This window comes from Taudactylus pleione, unplaced genomic scaffold (assembly GCF_031769625.1).
Source record: "Taudactylus pleione unplaced genomic scaffold, aTauple2 ptg000065l, whole genome shotgun sequence".
Lineage (NCBI taxonomy): Eukaryota > Metazoa > Chordata > Amphibia > Anura > Myobatrachidae > Taudactylus > Taudactylus pleione.
In genome coordinates this window covers 340376-353984 of record NW_028284467.1, presented here as the reverse complement: position 1 = coordinate 353984, position 13609 = coordinate 340376, and the positions used below count along the sequence as shown (strand labels likewise).

Genomic DNA, 13609 nt, shown 5'->3' with positions numbered 1-13609 from the left:
TCATCTACTAGATAAATAATTCATTTAAAATAACCCATTATTAATACCTATATTCTTATTTAAGTTTGGTATAATTTATTTAGAAGAATGATTTCTTGTGTAGATATAGTAAATATTATTTATTTATGGGTAATCATGGTGCTGATATTTAATATATAATGATTTAATGATTTATTATTAATTTAATTTATGAAACATATTGTCAATGTATTTATATATATATATATATATATATTCATTTATTGTTATATAATATTAATGGTTTATGATAATTTGTAGATTAATATTTATTGTTTATTGTTTTTAGCTTAGTTCTACTTTTTATTCTCCGTCATATTTTTGTCAAAATATTAATCAAAACACTTTTCTGTAAAAATATATTTATGCGAATTATAATGTTCCCATACATATTGTTTGGGAACATGTCAGTTTTGACTAGAAACATTATATGTTGTACTAAATCAATCTGTTTATAGAAAGAATGGACCCAAATTAGTGGGATGTAATAGAATGATATAGATTGAAACAGTTAATTGCAATTAACCAATGAAATTAATGACCCTCCTATTTAAACCGGATCTAGAAGATAAGGAATTACCCAGCTTGATAAAGGCCATTGCCAAAACGCGTTGCTGTTTACCTCATTCACCTACTCCTAATATCCAGCATCTTGATAATTGATACTGAAAACTATTGGAAACCATTTGGAACCTATTTGGAGATATTCCAAGCCAAGCCTTCCCAACTGATCACTGGGTTCAGACTGTGACCGGACGCTGTCATCACGTGCTGCACCTGATTGCCATCTCAGCCGCTGGAGCGGCAGAGCGCACGGAGACGCCAGGCTTACATGGTCCATCGCTGGGTGGATGCCGCTTGTCCCATCTATGCTGGCGGAGAGAGTGGGAGAGCAAGACTGCTGCTGACACCCAAGGGATTTCCAGTTTGCCGGGTTAGTTGCCGCATGTGGAGTACGGAGTTGGAGACACCCCGTGAGTAAATCATCCGTACGGGAGCAATATAGTATATCCAATATCTCCAAGTGGGTCTAATCAATCTCAGCGGGTGTGAATCGGACTATTTCCAATTGCCCTTTTCCTCCAAGCCACATTTGCAGGCTATGACTGTTTATTATCACTGCCTATAAACAAATACATTTGTTTATCCTTTCCTTTTATTTATCAAGTGATGGACTTTTTGCAGTATATCACAGTTCACCCACAATTTGTGCACTGACATTCATTTGTGCATGGGGCACTGTTGCCTTTGAAGTCCCCATCGGATACAGTTTTGTCCCATTTGATACTTAGTACCTTATTGAGCTATTATTGTGTTACAATGTACTAAGCCATTTAATATGCAATAGGTACTAGTGATGCTTAATCTTGTCTTATTGTCTAGTGTTTATTTGTTTAATTGATCCATGATCTTTTTATTACATTTTTGTGATATACATTGTTGGTACAGTAAATTGTTGTCTTTGACAGGGACACACCAGGGCAGTAATTACCCCATTTTTTCAGTCTCAGAGGGTGGCATGTTTGGAGGATTCTGATGTCATTGAACAATGCTTTGCTACACAAGACTGCCTTATAGCTCCACATTTGGTACGGAATGCCGGCTGCGGCAGCCCGATAAAACAGCAGAGCCCGGAAGCGGAAGACCGTCAGCGCTGGAAATCCTGATCGTCTAAAGGTAAGTATAAACTATTCTATTCTAACCCCCTAACTCTAACCCTTCTTAGGGGTGCCTAACCTTAACCTCCCCCCAAGTGCCTAACCCTAACCCCCCCCCCCTTCCCCGCTGCCTAAACCTAAATCCCAGGGGGGGTGCCTAACTCCAAGACCCAGGGGGGGCGCCTAACCCTAACCCTCCTTCCTCCCTAGCCTAACCCTAAGTCCCTCCCGGGTGGCCTAAACTTAACCAGCCCTCCCCCGCGGCTGTCCGCTTGCGGCGCCCAGCATCCCTTCAATCGGGATGCCGGTGTCGGGAAAAAGACAGGCGTCTGGATTATAGACGCCTGTCATTTAAACCTAGCCGGGATTAAGGATTCTAGATGCCGGCGGTCGGGATTGCGACTGCAGGCATCTTAAACGTGTCCCATAGCTCCATGGCTTCCCTTATTTGGTGGTTCTTTTGGAACATTTCTGGTGAAAATTCTCTATGGTGTAGATCCTGACATTGTCTGCATCAGTGGGATTGGCTGCTCGTTGGGCCTTGGCGGCCAAGGGGACGCAGCTCTTTCTAGTTTTTTGTGCTGATTCTCGGGGACTTTGCCGTGGACCAGTTCACAAGCCTTGAGGCAAGACGATCCTCCTTGAATGACATTATTGCATGTTTTCTTCTGTTGTGGTTTCAGGGTACTTGATTCATTGCTATGTCTTTATTTTTCTTTAATATGTTTTGTCATTGTTCTGCTCTGTGGATTGTTTTTAAGTTGTCCTCGCCTGGTCATGTATTTCGTTTTGTCAATATTTACAGGCCTCCAGGGAGTGATCTGATAGGAAATCCTTTTACTTTTCTTGTATGATCCTTGTAGCTTTAGGCTTCATCTTTGGTTAGGTAACTTAGGTTATTTGTTTTGGGAGTCTCTTGATGCTGTTTTAATCCTGGGCTGGATACACCTTGCCTTGTGGTACCTAGGAATAGTTGTCCCCACATTTTTCTAATTATTTTAGTTGTGTATTGTAGAGGGTTTTTTTGGGGATCCAGATTTGCCGTAGGTTGGGGGTAGGGTCATATAAGGTTGGGGGGTGATAGTTAATGGCAATATAAGGCTGTCCATGTTTCGAGGGTCATGGCTAGTGTATATTCTGTTACTCTATTTAGGGTGTTCTGTTATTTTTCTGGTACACGCTTGCTTTCTATGGACGGGTTGACAGAGTGCCATGTGCTGGTTATGGAAGCTGGGGTTGATTTCTAGAGCGGAATTTTTATTTACCAGAATTATACCTGTTATTCTTCTGTTTATGAGTTGTGTGGGCCTGAATGGCGCCTTTGGGCTCCCGCTACTCTGTTACCACTGTATATTGTGTGGAATTTTACATTATGTTGGCTCTCTAGACTATGGGGCCTATTCATCATGACATAATTATCATTAGTGATAAAAATGTTTTAAATTTGCTGCGAGTTTAAAAGATGTTTTGGAGCCATTCATCATGCCTCCGTCACAAAAGTATAACTTCCGAAAAACTGCTCTTTTTGCGGAGTCAGCTTTTCGGAAAAGTGATTCTTTTCCCCTGCAGCTGAGGTATCCACAAGGATTTCTTCACTGCTGCATGTATCTTCCCCCCCCTCACTCTCTACTCTCTATTCCCCATTGGATAACACTCCCTGAGGGTGTCTGAAGCGGCCTCCACCCCTCCCACCCTTGGGTGCATGAGCCCCCCGCGGGTGTCCGATGTGGCAAACTTCTCTCGCGGGTGACCGATGCAGCCCCCGCGGGTGCCCAAACCCCCCCTTGTGGGTGTCCAATGTGGCAACCCCACCTGTGGGTGTCTGACGTGGCAACCTACACCCCCCGCAGGTGTCCGATCCCCACCATCCCCTCCCCCATAGGTGTCTAATCACCCCCTGCTCCACCCTTCTCCGCATCCACTCACCTGCTCACCTGTCTTTGCATGTTTTCTTTCTTCCCGGAGCGGCGCAGTGGACGGGAGGAGGATCGCAAGCAGCCAGGTGAGACGCACACAGCCCTGCGGTGCCCAGGAGCTTTCAGCTCCCGGGGCTCCGCAGTGCAGACACAGCAGGAAGGGATCTGAACAGATCCCTCTGTTGTGGCTGGCATGTAAATCTTCACAGGCTGCCATGTAAACAGCAGCCTGTGAAGGTTATCAGGGGCTGATCGCCATCTCAGGGCAGCGTTCAGTAACACCATCAAGTTCCGAATATAATGCTTTTTCGGGAACTTGATGAATAGATCTGACATTTATTTTTTCAAAAGTATGTGAAACTGTTAATTTTCACATGCTTTTGTAAAAAATAAGTGATGATGAATAGGCCCCTATGAAGGTGCATACACACACAACAATTTTTTGAACGATATCGTTTATCGTTCAATCGTTGTAATAATCGTTCACTTTCTGAGTTAAAACGATGAACGATTATCGTTCATGCGCGTTCACGTTTGTAGTTTAGGCAGACTGACCAACTGAACGATTTTCCTTAAGGGAATATGCAAAAATCATTTGTAGTTCAAAAAATCGTTCATTACACTTTAAAAATTTTTACAGATAATCTAACAGATAATCTGAAAGAAAATTGTTCATAAAATTGTTGGTAACAAAATCGTTGTGTGTGTATGCAGCTTAAATTGTGTTTCTGCCCCAGTGTATCCAGCTATTGTATTTTGGTTAGTAATGAGCAGGTTCGGATTTCTGAAATCCGAGCCCACCCTATCTGAGCTGGGAACTGAGTCCGGCTCCTGTTTTCCCGCCTGACTCGGATCTGAAATCGAGGCAAAACGTCATCATCCCGCTGTCGGATCTTGCAGGTTTTTGATTCTATAAAAGGTACCTGTGTCATCGCCATTTTTCACTGTGGCTGTGGACAGTGAAGAGGGAGGGTGGGAGTTAAGGCTGGCTGGGCTCTGTTGTGCTGCTGTTGTCCATAGGAGCTGGCTGGGCTGCGTTGTGCTGCTGCTGTCCATAGAGGCTGGCTGGGCTGTGTTGTGCTGCTGTTGTCCATAGGGCAGGCTGGGCTGTGTTGTGCAGTCAGTTGTCCATAGGGGCTGTGTCCACTCCAAAGTCTATAGGGGCTGGCTGTGCAGTGTCCCATAAAGGCTGTAGTCTTAAAGGGGTGCTGTAGTGTTGTCCAGGGGGTGATCTGTCCATCAGGGGTGCTCCCCCCCAAGTGCAAAAATTTTTTTGATTTTTTCTGTGTTTGTGAATTGTGTGCGCTGTAGCCGCACGTGCATCAACAGAGTTGCGCCAAGCGTATGCCTGTGTCATAAATCAAGGGCCGGCTGGCTCATCCGTTAAAGGGTTGTGTAACCCCCAAAGTGCACTCCAAAAAAATAAAAAAATTCTTCTTTTCTGTGTTTGTGAATTGTGTGGGCTGTAGCCACACGTGTATCAACAAAGGAGCAGTGCCAAGCGTGCACCTGTGTCATAAGTAAAGGGCTGGCTTGCTCACCTCTTAAAGGGTGGACTCCAAAAATAAAAAAAATTAATCTTATCTGTGTTGTGAATTGTGTGTGCTGTAGCTGCACGTGCATCAACAAAGGAGCAGCGCCAAGAGTGCGCGCCTGTGTCATAAGTCTGTTAAAGGGTGGTGTAACCCCCAAAGTACACTCCAAAAAAAATAAAAAAATCTTATTTTCCGTGTTTGTGAATTGTGTGGGCTGTAGCCGCACGTGCATCAACAAAGGAGCAGCGCCAAGCGTGCGCCTGTGTCATAAGTCTGTTAAAGGGTGGTGTAACCCCAAAGTGCACTCCAAAAAAATTTAAAATTCTTCTTTTCTGTGTTGTGAATTGTGGCCCTGATTCAGAGCCGGACGCTCTGACAGAGCCGAGCTATTTTTTTTTTTTTTTAGAGCGGTCTCCTGGCTGCTCGCATAGGTGTGGGTGACCATTGGGCTTGCGACGAGACCCTTATGGTTTTTTTTAAGGTAATTTTCCTGAACTTTGTCATTTGGGATTTTATATGCCCTCTACTATGACAGCTCTTTGGTTTGGCAATATTTCTATCCAAATCCGGACAACAACTGTCTTGCCATATGTACCATATGTAAAGGTGAAATAAGTAGGGGTAGGGATGTTAACCACCTAGGAACATCCTCCCTTATACTTAATCTGCAGTGCGTTCATAAAAAGTTACTGTCAAGTTCAGAAACTTTGGCTAAGACCGTAAGCAGTCCAGGGACACCTAAATCCCTTTGTCCTGTTGTATCCAAGCGCCTGCAAACCACAACGTCAACTCCCTCCTTGTCAATTTCCTCCTTAGTCAGGATTGGAAGTAGTCCTGCAGGCCATGTCACTGGCATGACTGACTCTCCTATCCGGGATTCCTCCGGAGGATCCTGCATTGCTATGCCTACTGCTGCCACTGCTGCTGTTGCTGCTGGGAGTTGTTCATCATCCCAGAGAGGAAGTAGGAACACCACTACTTTTACTAAACAATTGACACTCCAACAGTCCTTAGCGAGGAGGATGAAGTACGACAGCAGTCATCCTGAAGCAAAACAGATAACTGAGGCCTTGACTGCTATGTTGGTGTTAGACGTGCGTCCGGTATCCCCCATTAGTGCAGTGGGATTTAGACAATTGATGGAGGTAGTGTGTCCCCGGTACCAAATCCCGTCTAGATTCCACTTCACTAGGCAGTTGATACCGAGAATGTACAGAGACGTCAGAAAAAGTGTCCTCAGTGTCCTAAAAAATGCAGTTGTACCCAATGTCCACTTAACCACGGACATGTGGACAAGTGGAACAGGGCAGACTAAGGACTATATGACTGTGACAGCTCACCGGGTAGATGTATTGCCTTACGCAGCAACAACAGCAGCATCACCAGTAGCAGCAGCTCAGAAATGCCAGCTCGTTCCAAGGCAGGCTACACTGTGTATCACCGGTTTCAGTAAGAGGCACACCACCGACAACCTCTTAGAGAAACTGAGGGAAATCATCGCCCAGTGGCTTACCCCACTTAGACTCTCCTGGGGATTTGTGATATCTGACAATGCCACCAATATTGTGCGGGCATTACATCTGGGCAAATTCCAGCACGTCCCATGTTTTGCTCACACAATAAATTTGGTGGTGCAGAATTTTCTGAAAAATGACAGGGGCATGCAGGAGATGCTTTGGGTGGCCCAAAAAAATTCTGGCCACTTTTGCCATTCAGCGACTGTGTACCGAAGACTGGAGCGCCAGCAAACACTCTTGAACCTGCCCCGCCATCACCTGAAGCAAGAGGCTGTGACGCGTTGGAACTCAACTCTCTATATGCTTCAGAGGATGGAGGAGCAGCAAAAGGCCATTCAAGCCTATACATCCACCTATGACATAGGCAAAGGAGGGGGTATGCACCTGACTCAAGCGCAGTGGAGAATGATTTCCATGTTGTGTAAGCTTCTCCAGCCCTTCAAACTTGCCACACGTGAAGTCAGTTCAGACACTGCCAACTTGAGTCAGGTAATTCCCCTCATCAGGCTTTTGCAGAAGCAGCTGGAGAAAGTGAAGGAGGAGCTAAGATGAAGCGATTCCGCTCAGCATGTGGGACTTGTGGATGAAGCCCTTCATTCGCTTTGCCAGGATTCGAGGGTGGTCAATCTGTTGAAATCAGACCACTACATGTTGGCCACCATGCTCGATCCTAGGTTTAAAGCCTATGTGGCCAACACAAGCCTGCAGAGGTGCAAAAACCTGCTGGTGAAAACACTGTCAGCTGAAGCAGAACGTGACACGTCAACAGCTCCTTCTTTATTTTCTCCCGCAACTGGGACTACCAGGAAACAACGTGGGTATCCTAAGCAACCCGCTGGCGGTGATGCAGGAAAGGCAGGACCAAGTTTGGACAGTCTGGACTGAAGGACCTGGCAACAATTTCTGACATGTCTACTGTCACTGCATATGATACTGCCACCATTGACAGGATGGTGGAGGATTACATCGTGACAGCATCCAAGTAGGCATGTCAGACACTCTCTACCTGTACTGGCAGGAAAAAGAGGCAATTTGGAGGCCCCTGTACAAACTGGCTCTATTTTACCTAAGTTACCACCCCTCCAGTGTGTACTCCGAAAGTGTTTAGTGCAGCCGGGAACCTTGTCAGTGAAAGGTGTAGGAGTTTGCTTCCACAACTTGTGGAGAAGATGATGTTCATCAAAATGAATTATCAATTCTTCCAGGGAGACCAGCCACCAGAACGTACAGAGAGACCTGTGGTGGTGGATTCCAGCGGGGACAAATTAATACTCTGTGAGGATGAGGGTGTACACAACACTGAAGAGGGTGAGGAATCAGTGGATGAGGAGGATGAGGACGACATCTTGCCTCCGTAGAGCCAGTTTGTGCAGGTACAGATTAATTGCCAGCTTGTTTTGTGGGGGCCCAAATGAACCAATAATTTTAGCCACAGTCGTGTGGCAGCCACGTGTTTGTGCCACCCACTTGTGTCGCTTAGCATAGTCATCCAGCTACCTCGGTGCAACCTTTTGGACTAAAAACAATATTGTGAGGTGTTCAGAATATGACTGGAAATGAGTGGAAATTAGTGTTATTGAGGTTAATAATAGCATAGGAGCAGAAAAACACACAAATTCTGTGATTTTAGCTGTTTTTATGCTTTTTTTTTTTTTCAAAATAATACAAATCCAAAACACAAAACCCAGAACCCAAAACACGGAAGGGTGGTTTTGGCAAAACCAATCCAGATCCAAAACACGAAGAAAGATCCAGATCCAAAACACGAAAGTGTCCGGTGCACACCCCTAGAATAACCGGCATAGTAATAATTACATTACCAAAATTTTTGGTAATGTAATTATTACTATGCCGGTTATTCTATACTGTTTATTGGGTTTTGTTTTCTATCAGAACTACATTTATTGCTTTTTATGTATGTGTTTATTTTTATCAGTATCAGAAACCTACTGTATGTTTTAATGCTATGCTGGTCATATCTTCACATTTTATTGCTTTTTGTCATTTTTTTTCTCTTGGTTGTAACTTCTAAAATTCATAAATAACACTGTCTGTTAAAACTTGTGTGTGCTGTCCCCCACTGCAATCACATATATATATATAAGCAGTGTGACTCCGCTTGTGCCAGTTGTCATTTGCAGAAAAAGTGAAGAAAATATTTTTTTTTCACAAATTGCTGTGTGTGCTGTACCCCACTGCAATTGTTCACATATATATAAGCTCTGTGATACACTGCAGTGTGAGCTGTCGTTTGCAAAAAAGTAAAAAAAAAAATATATATTTTTTTTTTTTACAAATTATTGTATTTGCTGTACCCCACTGCGTTTGTTCACATACATATAAGTGATGTGATACCACGCAGTGGGTGCTGTCATTTGTGAATAAAGTAGTAAAACAAAAGTATATTATATTGTTTGTACTACTTCTGTGTATTTGTCGACTCACTAAGGATAATGATCGATTGAGAGAAGAGCAGGAGCAGCAACCAAATACTAGCTCTGCAGTTGCTGCCACCAGTCATGACAATACTAGTCCTTCAATGTCATCTACTAAAGCCGATGTGTGAGATTAAGTCAGGGCATCTAAAATAAATATAAAAATATTTTACAGTGGTAAAGAAAAAACACCTCTAGTTTAGTGCAGAAAAACCTAAAATTGCCAACATCCCATTCACCACACGCAGTAGCAAGGAAAGGCTCAGGCCTTGGCCTTTACTTATGAGTCGTGGTTTGGCAACTGTCAGTGAAGCATCTTCTTCTACCTTTCATGACAATGGAAGATCTTTTCATTCTGAGTCTAGAAGAGGTGTCTAAAAATTTAAAACCACTAAGGCAGTAGAAAAACTGGGTTCAGAAACAAGTTGCTGAGGAGCGTCTATGGGGTATATTTACTATAGCAACCAATCAGATTCTGGCTATTGTATTCTAGAAGGTGCTAGATAATTAAGTAGAATCTGATTGGTTGCTATGGGCAACATCTCCACTTCTAAAAACCTGCACTTTAGTAAATATACCCCTAAGTTTATTCGCGAGTGCTATGTGTAAGCCTGACCTATCTGTACTCATAGAGAAGCCTCCTTCCTCCATTTCTGCACCGTCTGCCAATGTGGTGAGCAGCAGCACAAGTCAAGAAGTTGCTGACCTAGACATTATGGTAGAGGTGCAACAGGATGAGGGGGATATTTGTGCAGCTGGTGCTAATGAGGATACTGATAATGAAGATGTTGATGATGAGGATGTTCTTTGTGTAAGTGAGGCACCAGTGGAAGCAGTTCTTGCCCACAATAAGAAGAAGGCCATTGTCATGCCTGGGCATAAGACAAAAAAATCCACCTCTTATGTGTGGAACTATTTTTACCAAAATCCAGACAACAATTGTCTTGCCATTTGTAGCGGTTGTAAAGCCACAGTAAGTAGAGATAGGGACTTTAACCATCTTGGAATCTCCTCCCTGTTACGTTATTTGCAGCACCTGCATGAATAGTTTTTGGCAAAAACAGAAACTTTTGCTAAAAAAGTAATAACAAACAGTCCATCGTCAGCTAGCTCCCTTTTCTCTGCTAGATCCAAGCACCTGCAATCTCCACCACCAACACCTTCATCATCAATATCCTTAATCACGATCAGAAGTAGTCCTGCATCCAATTTGATAAGGCTAAGTGAGTGCTCCCCTATCCAGGATTCCTCCGCAGAATCCTTGAGTGTTTCGACCTGCTGGTGCTGCTGATGGGGGTGGATCCATCCCAGAAGGGGATCAAGAGAACTATTAATAGTAGTAGTTTAAAAAAACAATTGACTATTAACCCAGCGTCAGTAAGGTAGAAAATTGTTACACTGGCAGTCAGGTGGGTCAAAATTACCCTGAAATATTTAACCCCACATTTCTAAAATTTTTTGCAAAAATTTGTAAATCCATCAGTATATTTTAGTTAAAAGACTCATATAAAGTTATTTATGTGAAATAAAAGACCTTAGGAACTTTATTTTTCTATTATGAAAAACTATGAAATGAATTAACAAAAATAGACATGCTTAGTCTCACTGTTATTAAACTAGATAAAAGTTAACTTTTTGACATACATTTTACATTTTGGTGTAAGTGAATACAAGATCTTTAGGAAATAAATGCAAAGTCTTATGCTAATCGCGAAAAACAAGAAGTGAGGGAGTCTTAACTCCAGCTACTGAGAAGTTTGGCAACATCACATTACATTACAAAAAATACACACGTGAAAACTGCCCGGGTCATAATGACCCAACCTGACTGACACCAGGTTAAACAATCCTGATAGAGGAAGCAAGTATGACAGCTGTCACCCAGATGCACAGCAGATCAGTGATGCTGTGACAGCTATGCTAGTGTTAGATGGTGAAATAATAGAAATTGAAGATGATAGTGTGGAGGAGGTGCAACAGGAGGATAAGGGGGATATTTGTGTAATATCTGACACTGAGGATGTTGATGATAAGGATGTTATTTGTGTAAATCAGCCACCAGTGGCAGCAGTTCTTGCTTGTGATAAAAAGAAAGTCATTGTTATGCCTGAGCATAAGACAAGAAATGCCACCTCTTGGGTGTGGAATTATTTTAACCCAAATCCTGACAATATTTTTTAGGACATCTATACCATTTGTAAAGCCAAAGTTAGTAGATGTAGGGACGTTAACCATCTAGGCACCTCTTCCCTGTTACATCATTTTCAGCAAGTTTATGCAATTTATTTAGTTTATAATAGTTGTAAAACAATAACAAGCAGTCCAGTATCAGCTGCCAGCAGTTTAGACCAGCACATGCAATCTACACCGCAACACCATCATCATCACACTCCTCCTTAATGATTGGAGGTAGTCCTTCCAAAAATAGTGTTGTGGGGCCAAAACAAACCAAGGACTTCAGCCAAAAAAGTGTCAGTCCTTGACACTGAAGTGCTTAGTTTGTTAAACTGTGCATGTCTTTTTTAATATCCAACATAAGGGTGGTCGGGAGGGCCAAAGGACAACTCCATCTTTCACCTCTTTTCTTTGCATTATGCGCTGTTTGGAACATTTCTGACTGTGGTAATGTTTCATAGATGTCTGATATTTTTTTTAAACTGCCGTGCATTTGTGCCGCTGCTCTTACGCTTACTTTAGCCAGCCAGCTTGCTGCAGCCTTTTGCCTATATTGGTGAAAAGCAGTGAAAACAATATTGTGAGTTGTGTGGTAGATAAAATTGACTGGAAATGACTGGACATCAATGTTATTAAGGTTAATAATATTTTAGGAACAAAAATAGATCCAAACTATGTGATTTTAGCTGTTTTTAATAAGTTTTTGAGAAATACAGATCCAAAACCAAAACACGTGAGGGTGGTTTTGCAAAACCAGAACAAGTAAATTAATCCAGAACCAAAACTAAAACACGGGGGTCAGTGCACATCTCTAGTTGGTACTTTATCCCTCTCCAATCTTTGATACATCTCCCCCATAGTTGTTTCTTTATTTTGATGAGGGTAGCCCTTTAAGTATAAGTAAGGTAAACTAATGTTATTCAAACTTTCAGAAATTGTCAGTAATTATGCATTGAGACTCAGTGATAGTTAACTCCCCTGCAAGCTTTGTTCTTCTCAATTCCACTCAATTGTAATGATCCCTGTCATAAACTGAATATAAATTTCAGCAAAATTATGCAAAAAAGTGCTTAAGCCATACAACATTGACTAAGCTTTCCCTGCCTCTATTTCTAAGCTTTCTTGGCTGCAGGGTATAGTGCATGATTGAAGCAAATATCTTCTCGGTAAATGTTTGTGATCACAAGACACAGTGGAAAGGGGCGTGCATACATTGAGAAGCATGCAGAAGTGCAGTATTCTAGCTGAGCTAATTTGTGCTATTCAGTGAAATACTGTATAATAAGGGTGATCTTGCAATCTCCATAGGACTATGCGGAGAAGACATAGGTCTTTGTATAACAAAGGGTGAGCACAGCTACATGGCTGAGCTTCCGAGATACGGAAACATTCAAATCTTATAACTGCTGGGAAGTAAAATAAACCTATACAACACAGACCATTTGTCACAGCTGGGGGGCAGAATGTGATGTTGTCTAATGCTAATAACAGTACTTATCATTACATCTTATGTCCAAGCTCACAATTTTCTCATTTCTTTTTCTTTGGTTACATTTTTTATGTTAAAAAAAAAAAACTCTATTTATTCCACAGAACATAAATGAAGTGTGATTTCTACCACAATGAAGTATAAAGAGATTTGGCCAGCACTTGAATGGATTCTGCTGCTTGCAATCAAAGAAAATTGTATTAATGCTAATAGTGTTTGAAGAACTAGTGAGACATTTACTTGTTTTGTATTAATAGCACTTTTCATGCATACTTTTGCTGTAACCCGGGGATTATGTCATTATCTGATGTTCTGTTTAGTTACCGAATTTTCAGTCTGCTAATTTGTGTGCATTCCTACTGTACGCCATTCTTACACTGTTTGAGTTGAGCAGATATTTACAATCTGTAATGACAAGTTCCTTCTAGATATGAATGAAATGATAATTGACATGAATATATTAAAATAATTTAATTGTGCCCATTTGTATGCTAAAGATGCCATAAGCCTTTGTGCTTACACAGAAATAGGTCTTTCAATGCACTACTAGACATATCAATGCGATACTCCTTTTACACCAAAGCTAAAACCTGGGTTATTGCAGGGTTAACCAGGGTAGTTCCTTGATGTAAAAGGAGACGGGTTTGGATTCCCGGGAGGAGTGGCTCGGCAATCCAACCCAGGTAACTTGCAGGGTTTAATACGGGAATAACCCGTGAAACCCTGCAGTCTAAACGGCGCGATCTGGGTCACGATGACCTGGATAGTGCCGCATGCCTGCCGATTGGCCATCTTCAGTGATGCTTGGAAATCATGTAATCTCCAAGCGCCTACTTCAACGCCGGAAAAGCCGGGTCACTGCAGAC

The 13609-nt window shown here is 42.3% G+C and overlaps 1 long non-coding RNA gene across 1 annotated transcript; it reads left to right on the top strand.

The window, feature by feature from the left end:
- Positions 1-614: 614 nt before the first annotated feature.
- On the top strand, positions 615-13222 carry LOC148534600 (uncharacterized). The gene is made up of 2 exons (XR_015877188.1): positions 615-992; positions 12848-13222. It is a non-coding gene; the product is annotated as an uncharacterized LOC148534600 (long non-coding RNA).
- The last annotated feature ends 387 nt before the right edge of the window (positions 13223-13609 follow it).